The 11,169-nt window shown below is 47.9% G+C and overlaps 1 non-coding gene across 1 annotated transcript in view; it reads left to right on the forward strand.

Annotated features, from left to right (window-relative positions):
* trnas-gcu (transfer RNA serine (anticodon GCU)) overlaps positions 1–78 on the forward strand; it is an 82-nt gene extending 4 nt beyond the window's left edge. Inside the window, exon 1 of the tRNA in view lies at positions 1–78. This exon is cut by the window's left edge and continues 4 nt beyond it. This is a non-coding gene — a tRNA (tRNA-Ser).
* The last annotated feature ends 11,091 nt before the right edge of the window (positions 79–11,169 follow it).

An 11,169-nucleotide genomic window follows, 5' to 3' on the forward strand; every position in this document is an offset into this window, starting at 1 on the left:
AGGTGGCCGAGTGGTTAAGGCGATGGACTGCTAATCCATTGTGCTCTGCACGCGTGGGTTCGAATCCCATCCTCGTCGGAAATCATTATGTAGCCATAATGAACAGAATCACATTTCTACATAGACACAACATCAAGTGACATTGCAAACTTTGATTATCTGTGATAAAGGAAATGTATCAGTTTATTTATACACATTAATGTAACCCTGACGTTTCAAAGTGACAAATCAAAGTATTGTTAATCTGAGTAACTGACCTACATGATCACATGACTCAGTGTCTCCCACATGTATGTAAATATAAATGTGGCACTGCAACACTGCAACATCCTACAGCTGTAATGTGACACTGCACCAGGAGCAAAGGTCAGATAGGAATCCATCTATGGTGCTGCTGCTACATGAGAGAGAGAGAGAGAGAGAGAGAGAGAGAGAGAGAGAGAGAGAGAGAGAGAGAGAGTTCACAATGAAGCCAATACAGATTGCATGAGGTAGCAAGACAAGCTTGGTGCACACACACACACACACACACACACACACACACACACACACACACACACACACACACACACACACACACACACACACACACAGAGACCAGGAACAGAAACAAGCCTGAGATGAAACGTGACTCCAGTGACATGACACAGATGGGAAGAGAGGGAGAAGAAAAGAGGGGGAATGGAGAGAGAGAGGGAAAGGGGGGAGGGGTGCAGAAAGAGAGAGAGAGAGAGAGAGAGACAGAGAGAGAGAGAGAGAGAGAGAGAGAGAGAGTGACAGAGGGGCGAGTTAAATGACATTAATGATGCGTTGGTGTGAAGTGGCTGTGAATCTCTGCAGCCTCCATCGCTCCACTTGTTACCATGGTTGCTGCTGCTGCTGACATTCTGATCGCAGAGCACAGATAATGAAGTCAGGTGTGTGTGTGTGGGTGTGTGTGTGTGTGTGTGTGTGTGTGTGTGTGTGTCTGTGTGTTTGTGTGCAGAGGAGGGACTTCCCTGCTTTACTTTGTATGCTGTATGATATTACTCTACTTATGTAGCATTAGGTAGCATTAGGTAGTAGTGTGTGTGTGTGTGTGTGTGTGTGTGTTCTCTGTTATGTCTTCTTCTTCTTGTTTCTCTCCTTGTTTGCAGAGAAACAACAAACCTTTCCTACACACACACACACACACACACACACACACACACACACAGAAACATGCAGTAAAGATTAATGAGAAGAGCAGTGCATCCATGACAGAGTGAATGAATGTCAGTTACCGTGGTAACAAGGTGAGGGATGAGAGAACATAGAGACAGAAGAAGAAGCAACAGACAAAGATCATGTGTGTGTGTGAGATCACTTGTTCTGTGTTTCTTTGCTTCCTCTCACTCGTCTCCAACAACAAAACAACAAACAAACAAACAAACAAACAAACAAACAAACACTTATTTTCTGAGGCTGCAGCTGGTTGATCTCAGATTAAAGCTCCGATTGCCATCAAACTGTCCTGCGTTTTAATCCAATATTGGTTCCTTTCCCTTTATTTATTGGCCGCTGCTGTGATCTTAATGTGGGAAACATGTCAGATTAATGAGCCACAGAAAGAGACGATTAGCTGCTGGAGTCTGTCTGTGAGTAAATGAGCTCAAAGCAGAGATGATGCTTCTTATCTGGAGACTTTCTGTGCAGAGCTGAAGACTTCATTTACACCAGCAGACGACACTTTGATCACATTTTAAAGTCCTATTTCCATTCTGCTACATATCAGTTGCGTTTCCAGTGTGTAGTGACCGTTTATACCAAAAAGGCTGTCCCTTTGTTGGCCACTTGTTGGTGGTGACTGGGGGTTCTTAGACGCTTGTTGAATTGCGAGAAAGGAAATCCAAAGAGGTCCAGGCAACGTTCAAATAATAATGTTGGTTTATTCATAAGTAGGTCCTACAGGGTTTGCATATATAACTAAGATCAATAAAGGCTGAAACTTGAATTACAATCAGGAGCAGGTTCCTAAGTCTATCCTCTGCCTACAGCAAGCCAGCAAGGTCAAAAGCCGTGTGCTCCCAGTCGGCCACGCCTCCTACTGGTCACTCTCCTATTTAATGGCCTTTTGACCTGTAGAGGGCACAAATTCTCAGAACATGGAAATAAAGACAATGATTAGAACAACTTATGATAAATGGCAAAATGGCTCCTACACAGTGACTTGTGTTTTCTTCTGGTGTATTAAGGTTTGAGTGATGTCACCGTCTGTCACCATTTCATTTTGTTCTGATGTTAGCTCTCTGTTTTTGTGAAGGAGCTTTTCAGCCTCATGTGGGGTCACGACCTGCATTCACACCTCCCATCCAAAAGCCTCCTGGTGATGTAAATGAGGTCTGAGTGGACGAGGTCATCACGCTGACCTCACATTGGTGACCCCGCCACGTCTCTGCTCACATTCACTCTCCCCTGTCATCACTTCGTCCCTTTAATACGTAGACGAGATGCAGAGGACGGATGTGAAGTGGTGACAGATCAGTCAGCTCGGTGCTAAATACAACAGTTAGCCTGTTTGTTGATTCTGGAGCTCTGGAGCTCTGGATCTCCACATGAGCCTCACTTTGTTACTTTCTGTGCACAAACATCATGAGTTTGATCGACACTGAATGTGATTTAGCCTCACATGGGGTCTCAAGAAGAAATGGGACAGCGTTCACTCAGTGTGTGTGTGTGTGTGTGTGTGTGTGGCTGGACTCCCAGAAAAACTCAGTGTTCAAATATAGTTTTGGAGAGGACGGGTGCCATCAATTATGTTAATGCCATGGAGCTAAGCTGGGTAACATTCCTATTCAGCCCACTGTGGGCTCAGCCAATAGCATCTGGCACATTACGCAGCCAGCTGTGTGTGTGTGTGTGTGTGTGTGTGTGTGTGTGTGTGTGTGTGTGTGCGCGTGTGTGTGTGTGTGTGTGTGTGTGCAGAGAAAGAGAACGTGGCTACCTCATTAATTCACATAGAGCCTTATTGGCCCAGGCTGTAATGAATGACTTGTGTGTGTGTGTGTGTGTGTGTGTGTGTGTGTGTGTGTGTGTGTGTGTGTGCAGACTGAGGCTTTGTAGGCTCATAAAATGTTTGTTGTGGCTTTAAAGCTGATATGAAATGTATTTGGATGTCCTGCACCACAATCCTGCTCCTTCAGTAGCACGTCAGCCCGGGTGTGTGTGACCTGACGCAGAGTCTCAAGACTGCAGCCACTGAGCCACAGGAGCATCACAGAAGCGTCACACACACTCTGTGACACTCACAGGCGTCCTGACTCACCAGAATCCAGGTTCTGAAAGCTGTGATTCCTCTGGAGGTCAGAGGAAACCAAACCTTCAGCAGAGAGGAAGGAAACACAGCAGAGTGCTAACAGGCAACAAACGCTTATGACTCCATTTAACAAGCGCACAAACCAAATCACAACAATCTACACACACATTTTGATGCCATTACTTCCTTGTTTTGCTCATTCAGAATCACATTTACAGATTTAAATAAATCCCACTGTGAGCTGGAGTTTAGTGAACGTTTTGTACATTTAGAGCAGAAAACCATTCTGCCAGATTTAAACATACTGGCTTGTGTGTCTCTGTGTGTGTGTGTGTGTGTGTGTGTGTGTGTGTGTGTGTGTGTGTGCACAGACCTGGGACTGACTGATGTATTTATCCCCAGGAGTCATTTCTGCAGCGTTCACAGCAACAAATGAGTGAAATTCCTTCACATGAGGAGGAGAATAAACACCTGAACGTCACTGAACACAGATACAGAATCCAAACACACTTTCACTCCACTGTATTGTTTAAAAATCTAACGGTCTCTGAGCCATTGGGAGCCAGTTGGAGACTCTCATCATGATCTCATGTTCCTGCTCTTCAGGCGTGAGCAGACTGAGCGAATGAAAGGGTTAAATGTCCCTAAATGCTTCAGACAAAGCTCAAGATGCATTCAGGGTCTCCAAGGTAAACATTTGCCTTTGAGTGACACATTGGAGTTGTTTATGTTTTAGAGGACAGACGTGTGGATGGGAGGAGGAGGACGTCTGCATGCTGTGACCTTAACTCTGATAACAGCCAGAACAGCTGTAAGTGCCATGGCAACACCACCAGGATTGTTTGGTCTGAAACTGGACCACACGGCGTCACGACTCCACAGAAGAACCAGAGAACAGGAGAAGGTTTACAGGTAGAGACGGTGACGTTCTGATCCATGGAGACGCTCGGCTGTCAGAGAGCCGTTTCCCTGACGCATTACGACTGATGCAACAGATTGCAGAACACGAGGCCCAAAGGATGAACTTTTACTTTTACTTTTATTATTGCATGTTAAGTGAATTGTATAGTTTGTTCTTTTAGAGAGGAACATAAACGGTTTAAAGGCCCACAGAGCAACACAGCGTCCAGATAACCAGCAGGCATGTTGATGCACAGAGTCACAGCAGCCCCAGAGTCACAGCAGCCCCAGAGTCACAGCAGCCCCAGAGTCACAGCAGCCCCAGAGTCACAGCAGCCCCAGAGTCACAGCAGCCACAGAGTCACAGCAGCCCCAGAGTCACAGCAGCCCCAGAGTCACAGCAGCCCCAGAGTCAGGGTGGTGGAGTCATCTGCAGTCATCTCTGATGTTCAGAGGTCCACCACCACCCAGCACCAAACGTGTGGGTCTTTGTGTGTTTGTGTGTTTGTGTGTCAGAGAGGAAGTGCAGAGCAGACTGTGTGTATCTGGTTACACCTCAGGAGGAAGGACGAGCGACAAGGAGCAGCTGAGAAAACCACTTAAGAAGTAACAAATCAAGCCACCTGCTCAGAAGAAGCTGCCAGGTCCAGAAGAGAAGAGAGGAGGAGGAGGAGGAGGTGATGCCACTCTTCCTCTCTCCCTCCTCCTGTGTGTCTCCTCACTAATACGCTCTCATCACAAACACAGATAACAGCCAGTGGAGCTGCACAGCAAAGACACCTGCAGATCTGCATGAAAGAGGAGGCCTCTGAGGAGAGGAGCACCAGGACTCCTCTGCACACGTGTCAGGGTGACCCTTAACCCTTCACCCCTCACCCCTCCCCCCCCACCCCTCATCCTCACCCCTCACCCTTCACTCTCACCCTCACCACTCACCCCTCACCCCTCACCCTCACCCTTCACCCTTCACCCTTCACCCCTCACCCTTCACCCCTCACCCTTCACCCCTCACCCCTCACCCTTCACCCTTCACCCTTCACCCCTCACCCCTCACCCTTCACCCCTCACCCTCACCCTCACCCTCACCCTCACCCTTCACCCCTCACCCTCACCCTCACCCTCACCCTCACCCTCACCCTCACCCTCACCCTCACCCCTCACCCCTCACCCTTCACCCTCACCCTCACCCTCACCCCTCACCCCTCACCCTTCACCCCTCACCCCTCACCCCTCTTCCTTCACCCCTCACCCTCACCCTCACCCTTCACCCTCACCCCTCACCCTTCACCCTTCACCCTTCACCCTTCACCCCTCACCCTCACCCCTCACCCTTCACCCTTCACCCTTCACCCTTCACCCTCACCCTTCACCTCTCACCCTCACCCCTCACCCTTCACCCCTCACCCTTCACCCTTCACCCCTCACCCTTCACCCCTCACCCTTCACCCCTCACCCTCACCCCTCACCCCTCTTCCTTCACCCCTCACCCTTCACCCCTCTTCCTTCACCCCTCACCCTTCACCCCTCTTCCTTCACCCTTCGCCCCTCACCCTCACCCCTCACCCCTCTTCCTTCACCCCTCACCCTTCACCCCTCTTCCTTCACCCTCACCCCTCACCCCTCTTCCTTCACCCCTCACATGAGGCTGCCTGAGCTCATTTTACTGGAAACCACAGAGAGCAGCAGAAGTGATGCTGCTCACTCACTTTCTTGTCGTTCCTCTGTGTTTACAGAGCAACATCGTTCACTTGAAGGTTTAGTAAACAGACGCAGAAGTCAAACAATCGCCTTTTTTATTTTGTCTCTCCCACAATAACAAAGTAATTGTAGGTTTCAAACTCTTACTCAATAAACACAAAATAAAGAAGCGTTCTGTTCACTGAATGATGTCGCTCTCTGTGTTTATACGCCAATTACATGAGAACACATTGTTAGTTTCTCTCTTTCATCTTCCCACACACACACACACACACGCACACGCAAACGCACACGCACACGCACACGCACACGCACACGCACACGCACACGCACACACACACGCACACACACACACACACACACACACACACTGTCCCTCTCTTATCCACCTCCACCTCTCTCCTCTTTATAATGAGGACAGTTTCCATGGAAAAGAGCGGCCCCAGGTACGACTGATCGTCGGGGGTCTGCAGGAATCAGCCTGGGCTCAGTTCGGTCAGTTGAGCCATTATGAGTTTATTTAACAAAGCGTCTTTGTCCCAGGATGTGGGACAGATCAGGACCAGGACCAGGACCAGGACCAGGACCAGGACCAGGTCCAGGACCAGGACCAGGACCAGGACCAGGACCAGGATCAGGATCAGGATCAGGACCAGGATCATTAACATGACACTCTAAACAAACACAGAATCCTTGGGTTGCAGCCACTCGGCAGACTTGCTCCTCGTCTCTGGTGGCTCCTGCAGTCAAACACCGCTCCCTCCTGGCTGCTTTGCTTCTAATTTGTAGCTGCCTGCTAAAGCACAAGGCAGATTTCCCTGCAGAGCTCATGTTGTCCTTCTGAGTGTGAAGCAAAGAGACACAGAGTTCTGCTGCGTGTTCTTACACAAAGCTGAGGAGGAGCAGGGGCTTCAGTCTGTCATGGAGGCAAAGAGAGGGACAGCAGCAGGAAGTGACGAGGAGGAGCACCGAGTCTGGAGGTTCAGGTTCTGGATGCATGAGCACTGAGCCAAACCAGGGGGAGGACCACAGGGAGGAACAGAGCTGAGGCCAGGATCTGAACCAGACAGGCACTCCTCTACAGCGCCACCATCAGGGCCACGGATGAGAAGTGACTGCAACTCATGAGAGCAAAGAAACCTGAATGCTACTTTGATCCAACTTCTGAGATTCTAGATGTTCATATGAGCAGACAGACACCGAGGCAGTGTCACTCCCTCAGCCTCCATCTGCTCCTGTGTCCGTCGCTTTGTCATGAGAATGTCACAGAAACCAGCCCGAGCCCATGATGGGATTTGTTGAGCTTTGCAGCGCCGCCAAATCCTGAATCCGGTCTTAGTTTGGTTTGACTGGAATGAACTTTGAAACTCATTCTGCTGTGCGAGCCAAAGTGAGACTCCTGCAGACAGACAGCGGAGAAGGGTATCCTCCGGGCTCGGTGATGGACTTTGAGCTCGGTTCCTCTCCATCTGGGCTCTGATCTACTAATGGCAGCTCACGCCTCCATGTGGAGCCTCTGCAGGCCGGGCCAAAGTCTCTGTGTTTGCTTATGGGTCGGTTTGGTTTTGGTGACTGAAGCATTGATTGATTGATTTTCACTTTCTGGCAAAGCCAAAGTCGCCGTAATGTTCACAGATAAACAAAAAGAGATTTAAATAAGTAACAGATTGGTGTTTCAGATTTTAGTGTGTCACCATTTCCAATGAATTTTACATTAAAAGGGAAAAAAAGAGGAAAATGGAGACAAAAAGCGACCAAGCAGTGACTGATGAACAAAACTACAGTAAAAAGAAAGACAAGAGGCTTCACAACGATGAGGGAGAAATATGTTCCTCTAAACTGCTATGATTTAGTGTTTTTACTGGGAACAAGTTGCTTTTATTGCATCTTTGTTGCCCTTCCTCCATACACACTCACATTGATCCCTTTGAGCTTCAGGACCCAAACATCAGTCAACATGAAGGAGGGATGCTCGTCGTCCCAGGAGAGAAGAGACAACAAAGGATCTGTGTTTAAAACCATAAATGTATCAACTCATCTAATGACGGAGAGCTTCAGCTGCTGACGTGCCTGATGACATGAAGGAGGTCAGGCTCACCCGGAGAGCAGGGCAGCTAACTGCACGTCCACAGGGAGTTTGACTGTCACCGAGGAAAACGGCTGCTTGTTGCAAAGCAATGTGCAGAAAAGTGCTTTGACACAGAGAAGGAGTTAATTTATCTGCTCCTCTTCCTCACCGCCGCTCTGAGAGGAGACATCCTACAGCAAAGTGAACGCATCAGCAATCCGCTCCTGTCATTTGTGTCCAGCGTCCCCTGAAAGGTTTCCTGCAGGAGGACAGACGGACAGAGCGTCCACTGATACCTCTGTTTCCCTCAGGGGGACTTGGCTTTGGATCCCAGCCCCTCAAAGACCTCCAGAGCCCATTACACAAATGGCTGTCAGTCAGTGACATGCTGCTGCTGCTGCTGGCAGCCAAGGCAGAGAAAGAGCTGCAAAGGTTCCGTCTGTGCCAAAGAGCCTGAACGGATTCACATGACGACCTGTTTGTTTCTATGGATATCAGAGTGCTGCGTGTTTCTCTGTGTTTGTTTCTGTGAGTCACAACTCTGAATCTGAATGTTTGCATGGGCAGAACAAACTAGATGATTGGATACTTATTTTACAGTGAAAGTTGAGACGATTCCAGGTTGAACACATGAACTGAATGAAGAAAGTGAACTTTGAACTTCCATGTAAATTAAACTTTTCTTCCCAGAGTTAAACGTATTTTATTTCCCTCTTAGATATTAAATCTCAGGTTGTTGTTATTCAAGCAAAACCTGATTTTTCTCTGTAAAAAGGTGGAAACAGTTTTTCCGTTTGGGTTAACAGTGATTTTGATTTATTGTATTTATTATTGTATTGATGTTGTGTGAGTGTGTTCATGTGTTTGATTGTGTTTATTCATCCTGGTGTGTGTTTGTGACCTTTGGGCTTTTTACTTTCTTCACTTTCTTTTTAAAAGCTGAAACTAAATGAAATAAAACAATGGAAACAAAAATGACCTGTCAATCATCAAAACATGAGATATTTCACACACACACACACACACACACACACACACACACACACACACACACACACACACACACACACACACACGCGCACGCACACACACACACACACACACACACACACGCGCACGCACACACACACACACAGAGCTTATTTCTTCTTCTCAGATGTAAATTAGTCATTAGGTTGCCTTGTTTCTGTTTCTGGGATGTGATTACATTCAGGGTTGCAACATGACTTCTTCCTCCTCTTCCCTCTTATTAAAGCAACTTACAACACACACACGCACACACACACACACACACACACACACACACACACACACACACACACACACACATTATAAACTAAGTAATGAATAGGGTTGGATATTGTTGCAGAGGTACAAAGGACGCCTGGTCTGACCCACACCTCTGCTGTGTCAGCACTGCTGTTATGAGTGTGTGTGTGTGTGTGTGTGTGTGCGTGCGTGTGAGTGTGTGTGTGTGTGTGTGTGTGCACTGTAGCAGACTTTAAATAAAGCCAAATCAGAGTTCTATTGTTTATCTCTCCACGTTTCCTTTACAGCTGCTTGTGTTTGTGGACGATCCAGATGTGGAAACATCATCAAGGTCGGGTGAAGAATGACATCATCAGCAGCAGGATATTGGATTCATATGGAGTAGAAACTTAACAGCTCAATGTGGAAGTGACCAATCAGCTGCTCCTGCTTCTTCCTGAGCTCCAAGCAGAGGGACGTCAGCGCTCTAACAGTCCAGATGTCTTCACCTTCATCTCTGCTCTGTCCCTCCCAACCTGTCTCACACACTCCATGGGCTCTGATCACAGAATCTAAACCTCAGCAACATTACTCACAAACTACTGACACTTCTGTAGATTGCTGTGTTTTACTCCTGTGTGTGAGTAAACTCTCCTCAGTGTGTGTGTGTGTGTGTGTGTGTGTGTGTGGAGTCCTTACTTTGCTCTCTGCTAACTGTCACTCACAGGAGGAAAGTGGAGCTCCAGCTAATCGGGCCGTCACATCTGTTCCTCCTGATTTACAGCCTGTTTGTGTTTGTATCTCATTCTGTCAAACATCTGGGAGGACAGATCCACTTTACCGTGATAATGTAGAGGATTCAGCTGTAATAAACAAATCTATAAAGCACTCAGAGCACAAAGCCTAACACACACACACACACACACACACACACATCATGACCACATTCAAACTCCATCTCAGCCACCTGAGGGTCGGAGCTGCACAGAGAGCTTTTAGGACAATTTTACAACTATTATCCTCCTGAAGAGCTCAGAGGATGTTCTTAGGCCCAGAAACACATTAGACCTGAGAAATGAAGGTCTGTGAGAGCAGAGAGAGAGAGAGGGAGAGGGAGAGGGAGAGGGAGAGGGAGAGGGAGAGGGAGAGGGAGAGAGAGAGAGAGAGGGAGAGGGAGAGGGAGAGGGAGAGGGAGAGGGAGAGGGAGAGGGAGAGGGAGAGAGAGAGAGAGAGAGAGAGAGAGAGAGAGAGAGAGTGAGGGCTGATGGATGAAGGAATCACAGGTGGACCAGGAGTTCAGATGGTGAGATAGTGAAGAGGAGCAGAAAGCCTCTCAGCTGTAAAGAGAGGAGGAAGAGTGAAGCTCAGACACTCAGACAGACGGTGAGAGCAGATTTGTGTCTCTGCTCTGAGAATGGAGCAAAGTGAAAAAGACACTTGAGGTTTCATCTGAACACTGAGACGTTTTGTCTCTATGGTCTGGAGACAGAAGAGGAGGAGAAGAAGAAGATCCATCCAGGAGCTCAGCAGGCCAGCAGGGACACAAGAAGCTCCGGGAAGAGTTTGATGAACTCTTCCTAACTTCTTTAATGTGCGACAGGAATATTAAAGGGGAAAGTCACTTTAACGACACTGCAGAGCCGCGTGACGTCATGAAACTGTGAAGTGTGAGAGAGGAGAGACACAACACAGTCTGCAGCTCTGAGAGGTGTTGATGGTCTGAAGGTTTCCAGAGACAAAGCGTCTGTGCTGAAGAACCAGAGCAGCTGCAACACAACACAACAGAGCAGACCAGACGCTCTATCTGGCTACAGTCTGAACACATGAACTCACTTAGAGATTTAGTATTTGAAGAAATCTTGTTTTGAACTGCGACACCACAGAAGTTTAAACTCCAGTGAAGTGAAGCAGAGGTTTGTTGTGATGAAGCGACTCCTGTTGTTTTTCATGTCTCTGTGTGTGTGTGTGTGTGTGTGTGTGT

The sequence above is a fragment of the Genypterus blacodes genome, unplaced genomic scaffold (assembly GCF_046128005.1).
Source record: "Genypterus blacodes isolate CSIRO-AG114 ecotype Tasmania unplaced genomic scaffold, CSIRO-AGI_Gbla_v1 ptg000361l_1, whole genome shotgun sequence".
Lineage (NCBI taxonomy): Eukaryota > Metazoa > Chordata > Actinopteri > Ophidiiformes > Ophidiidae > Genypterus > Genypterus blacodes.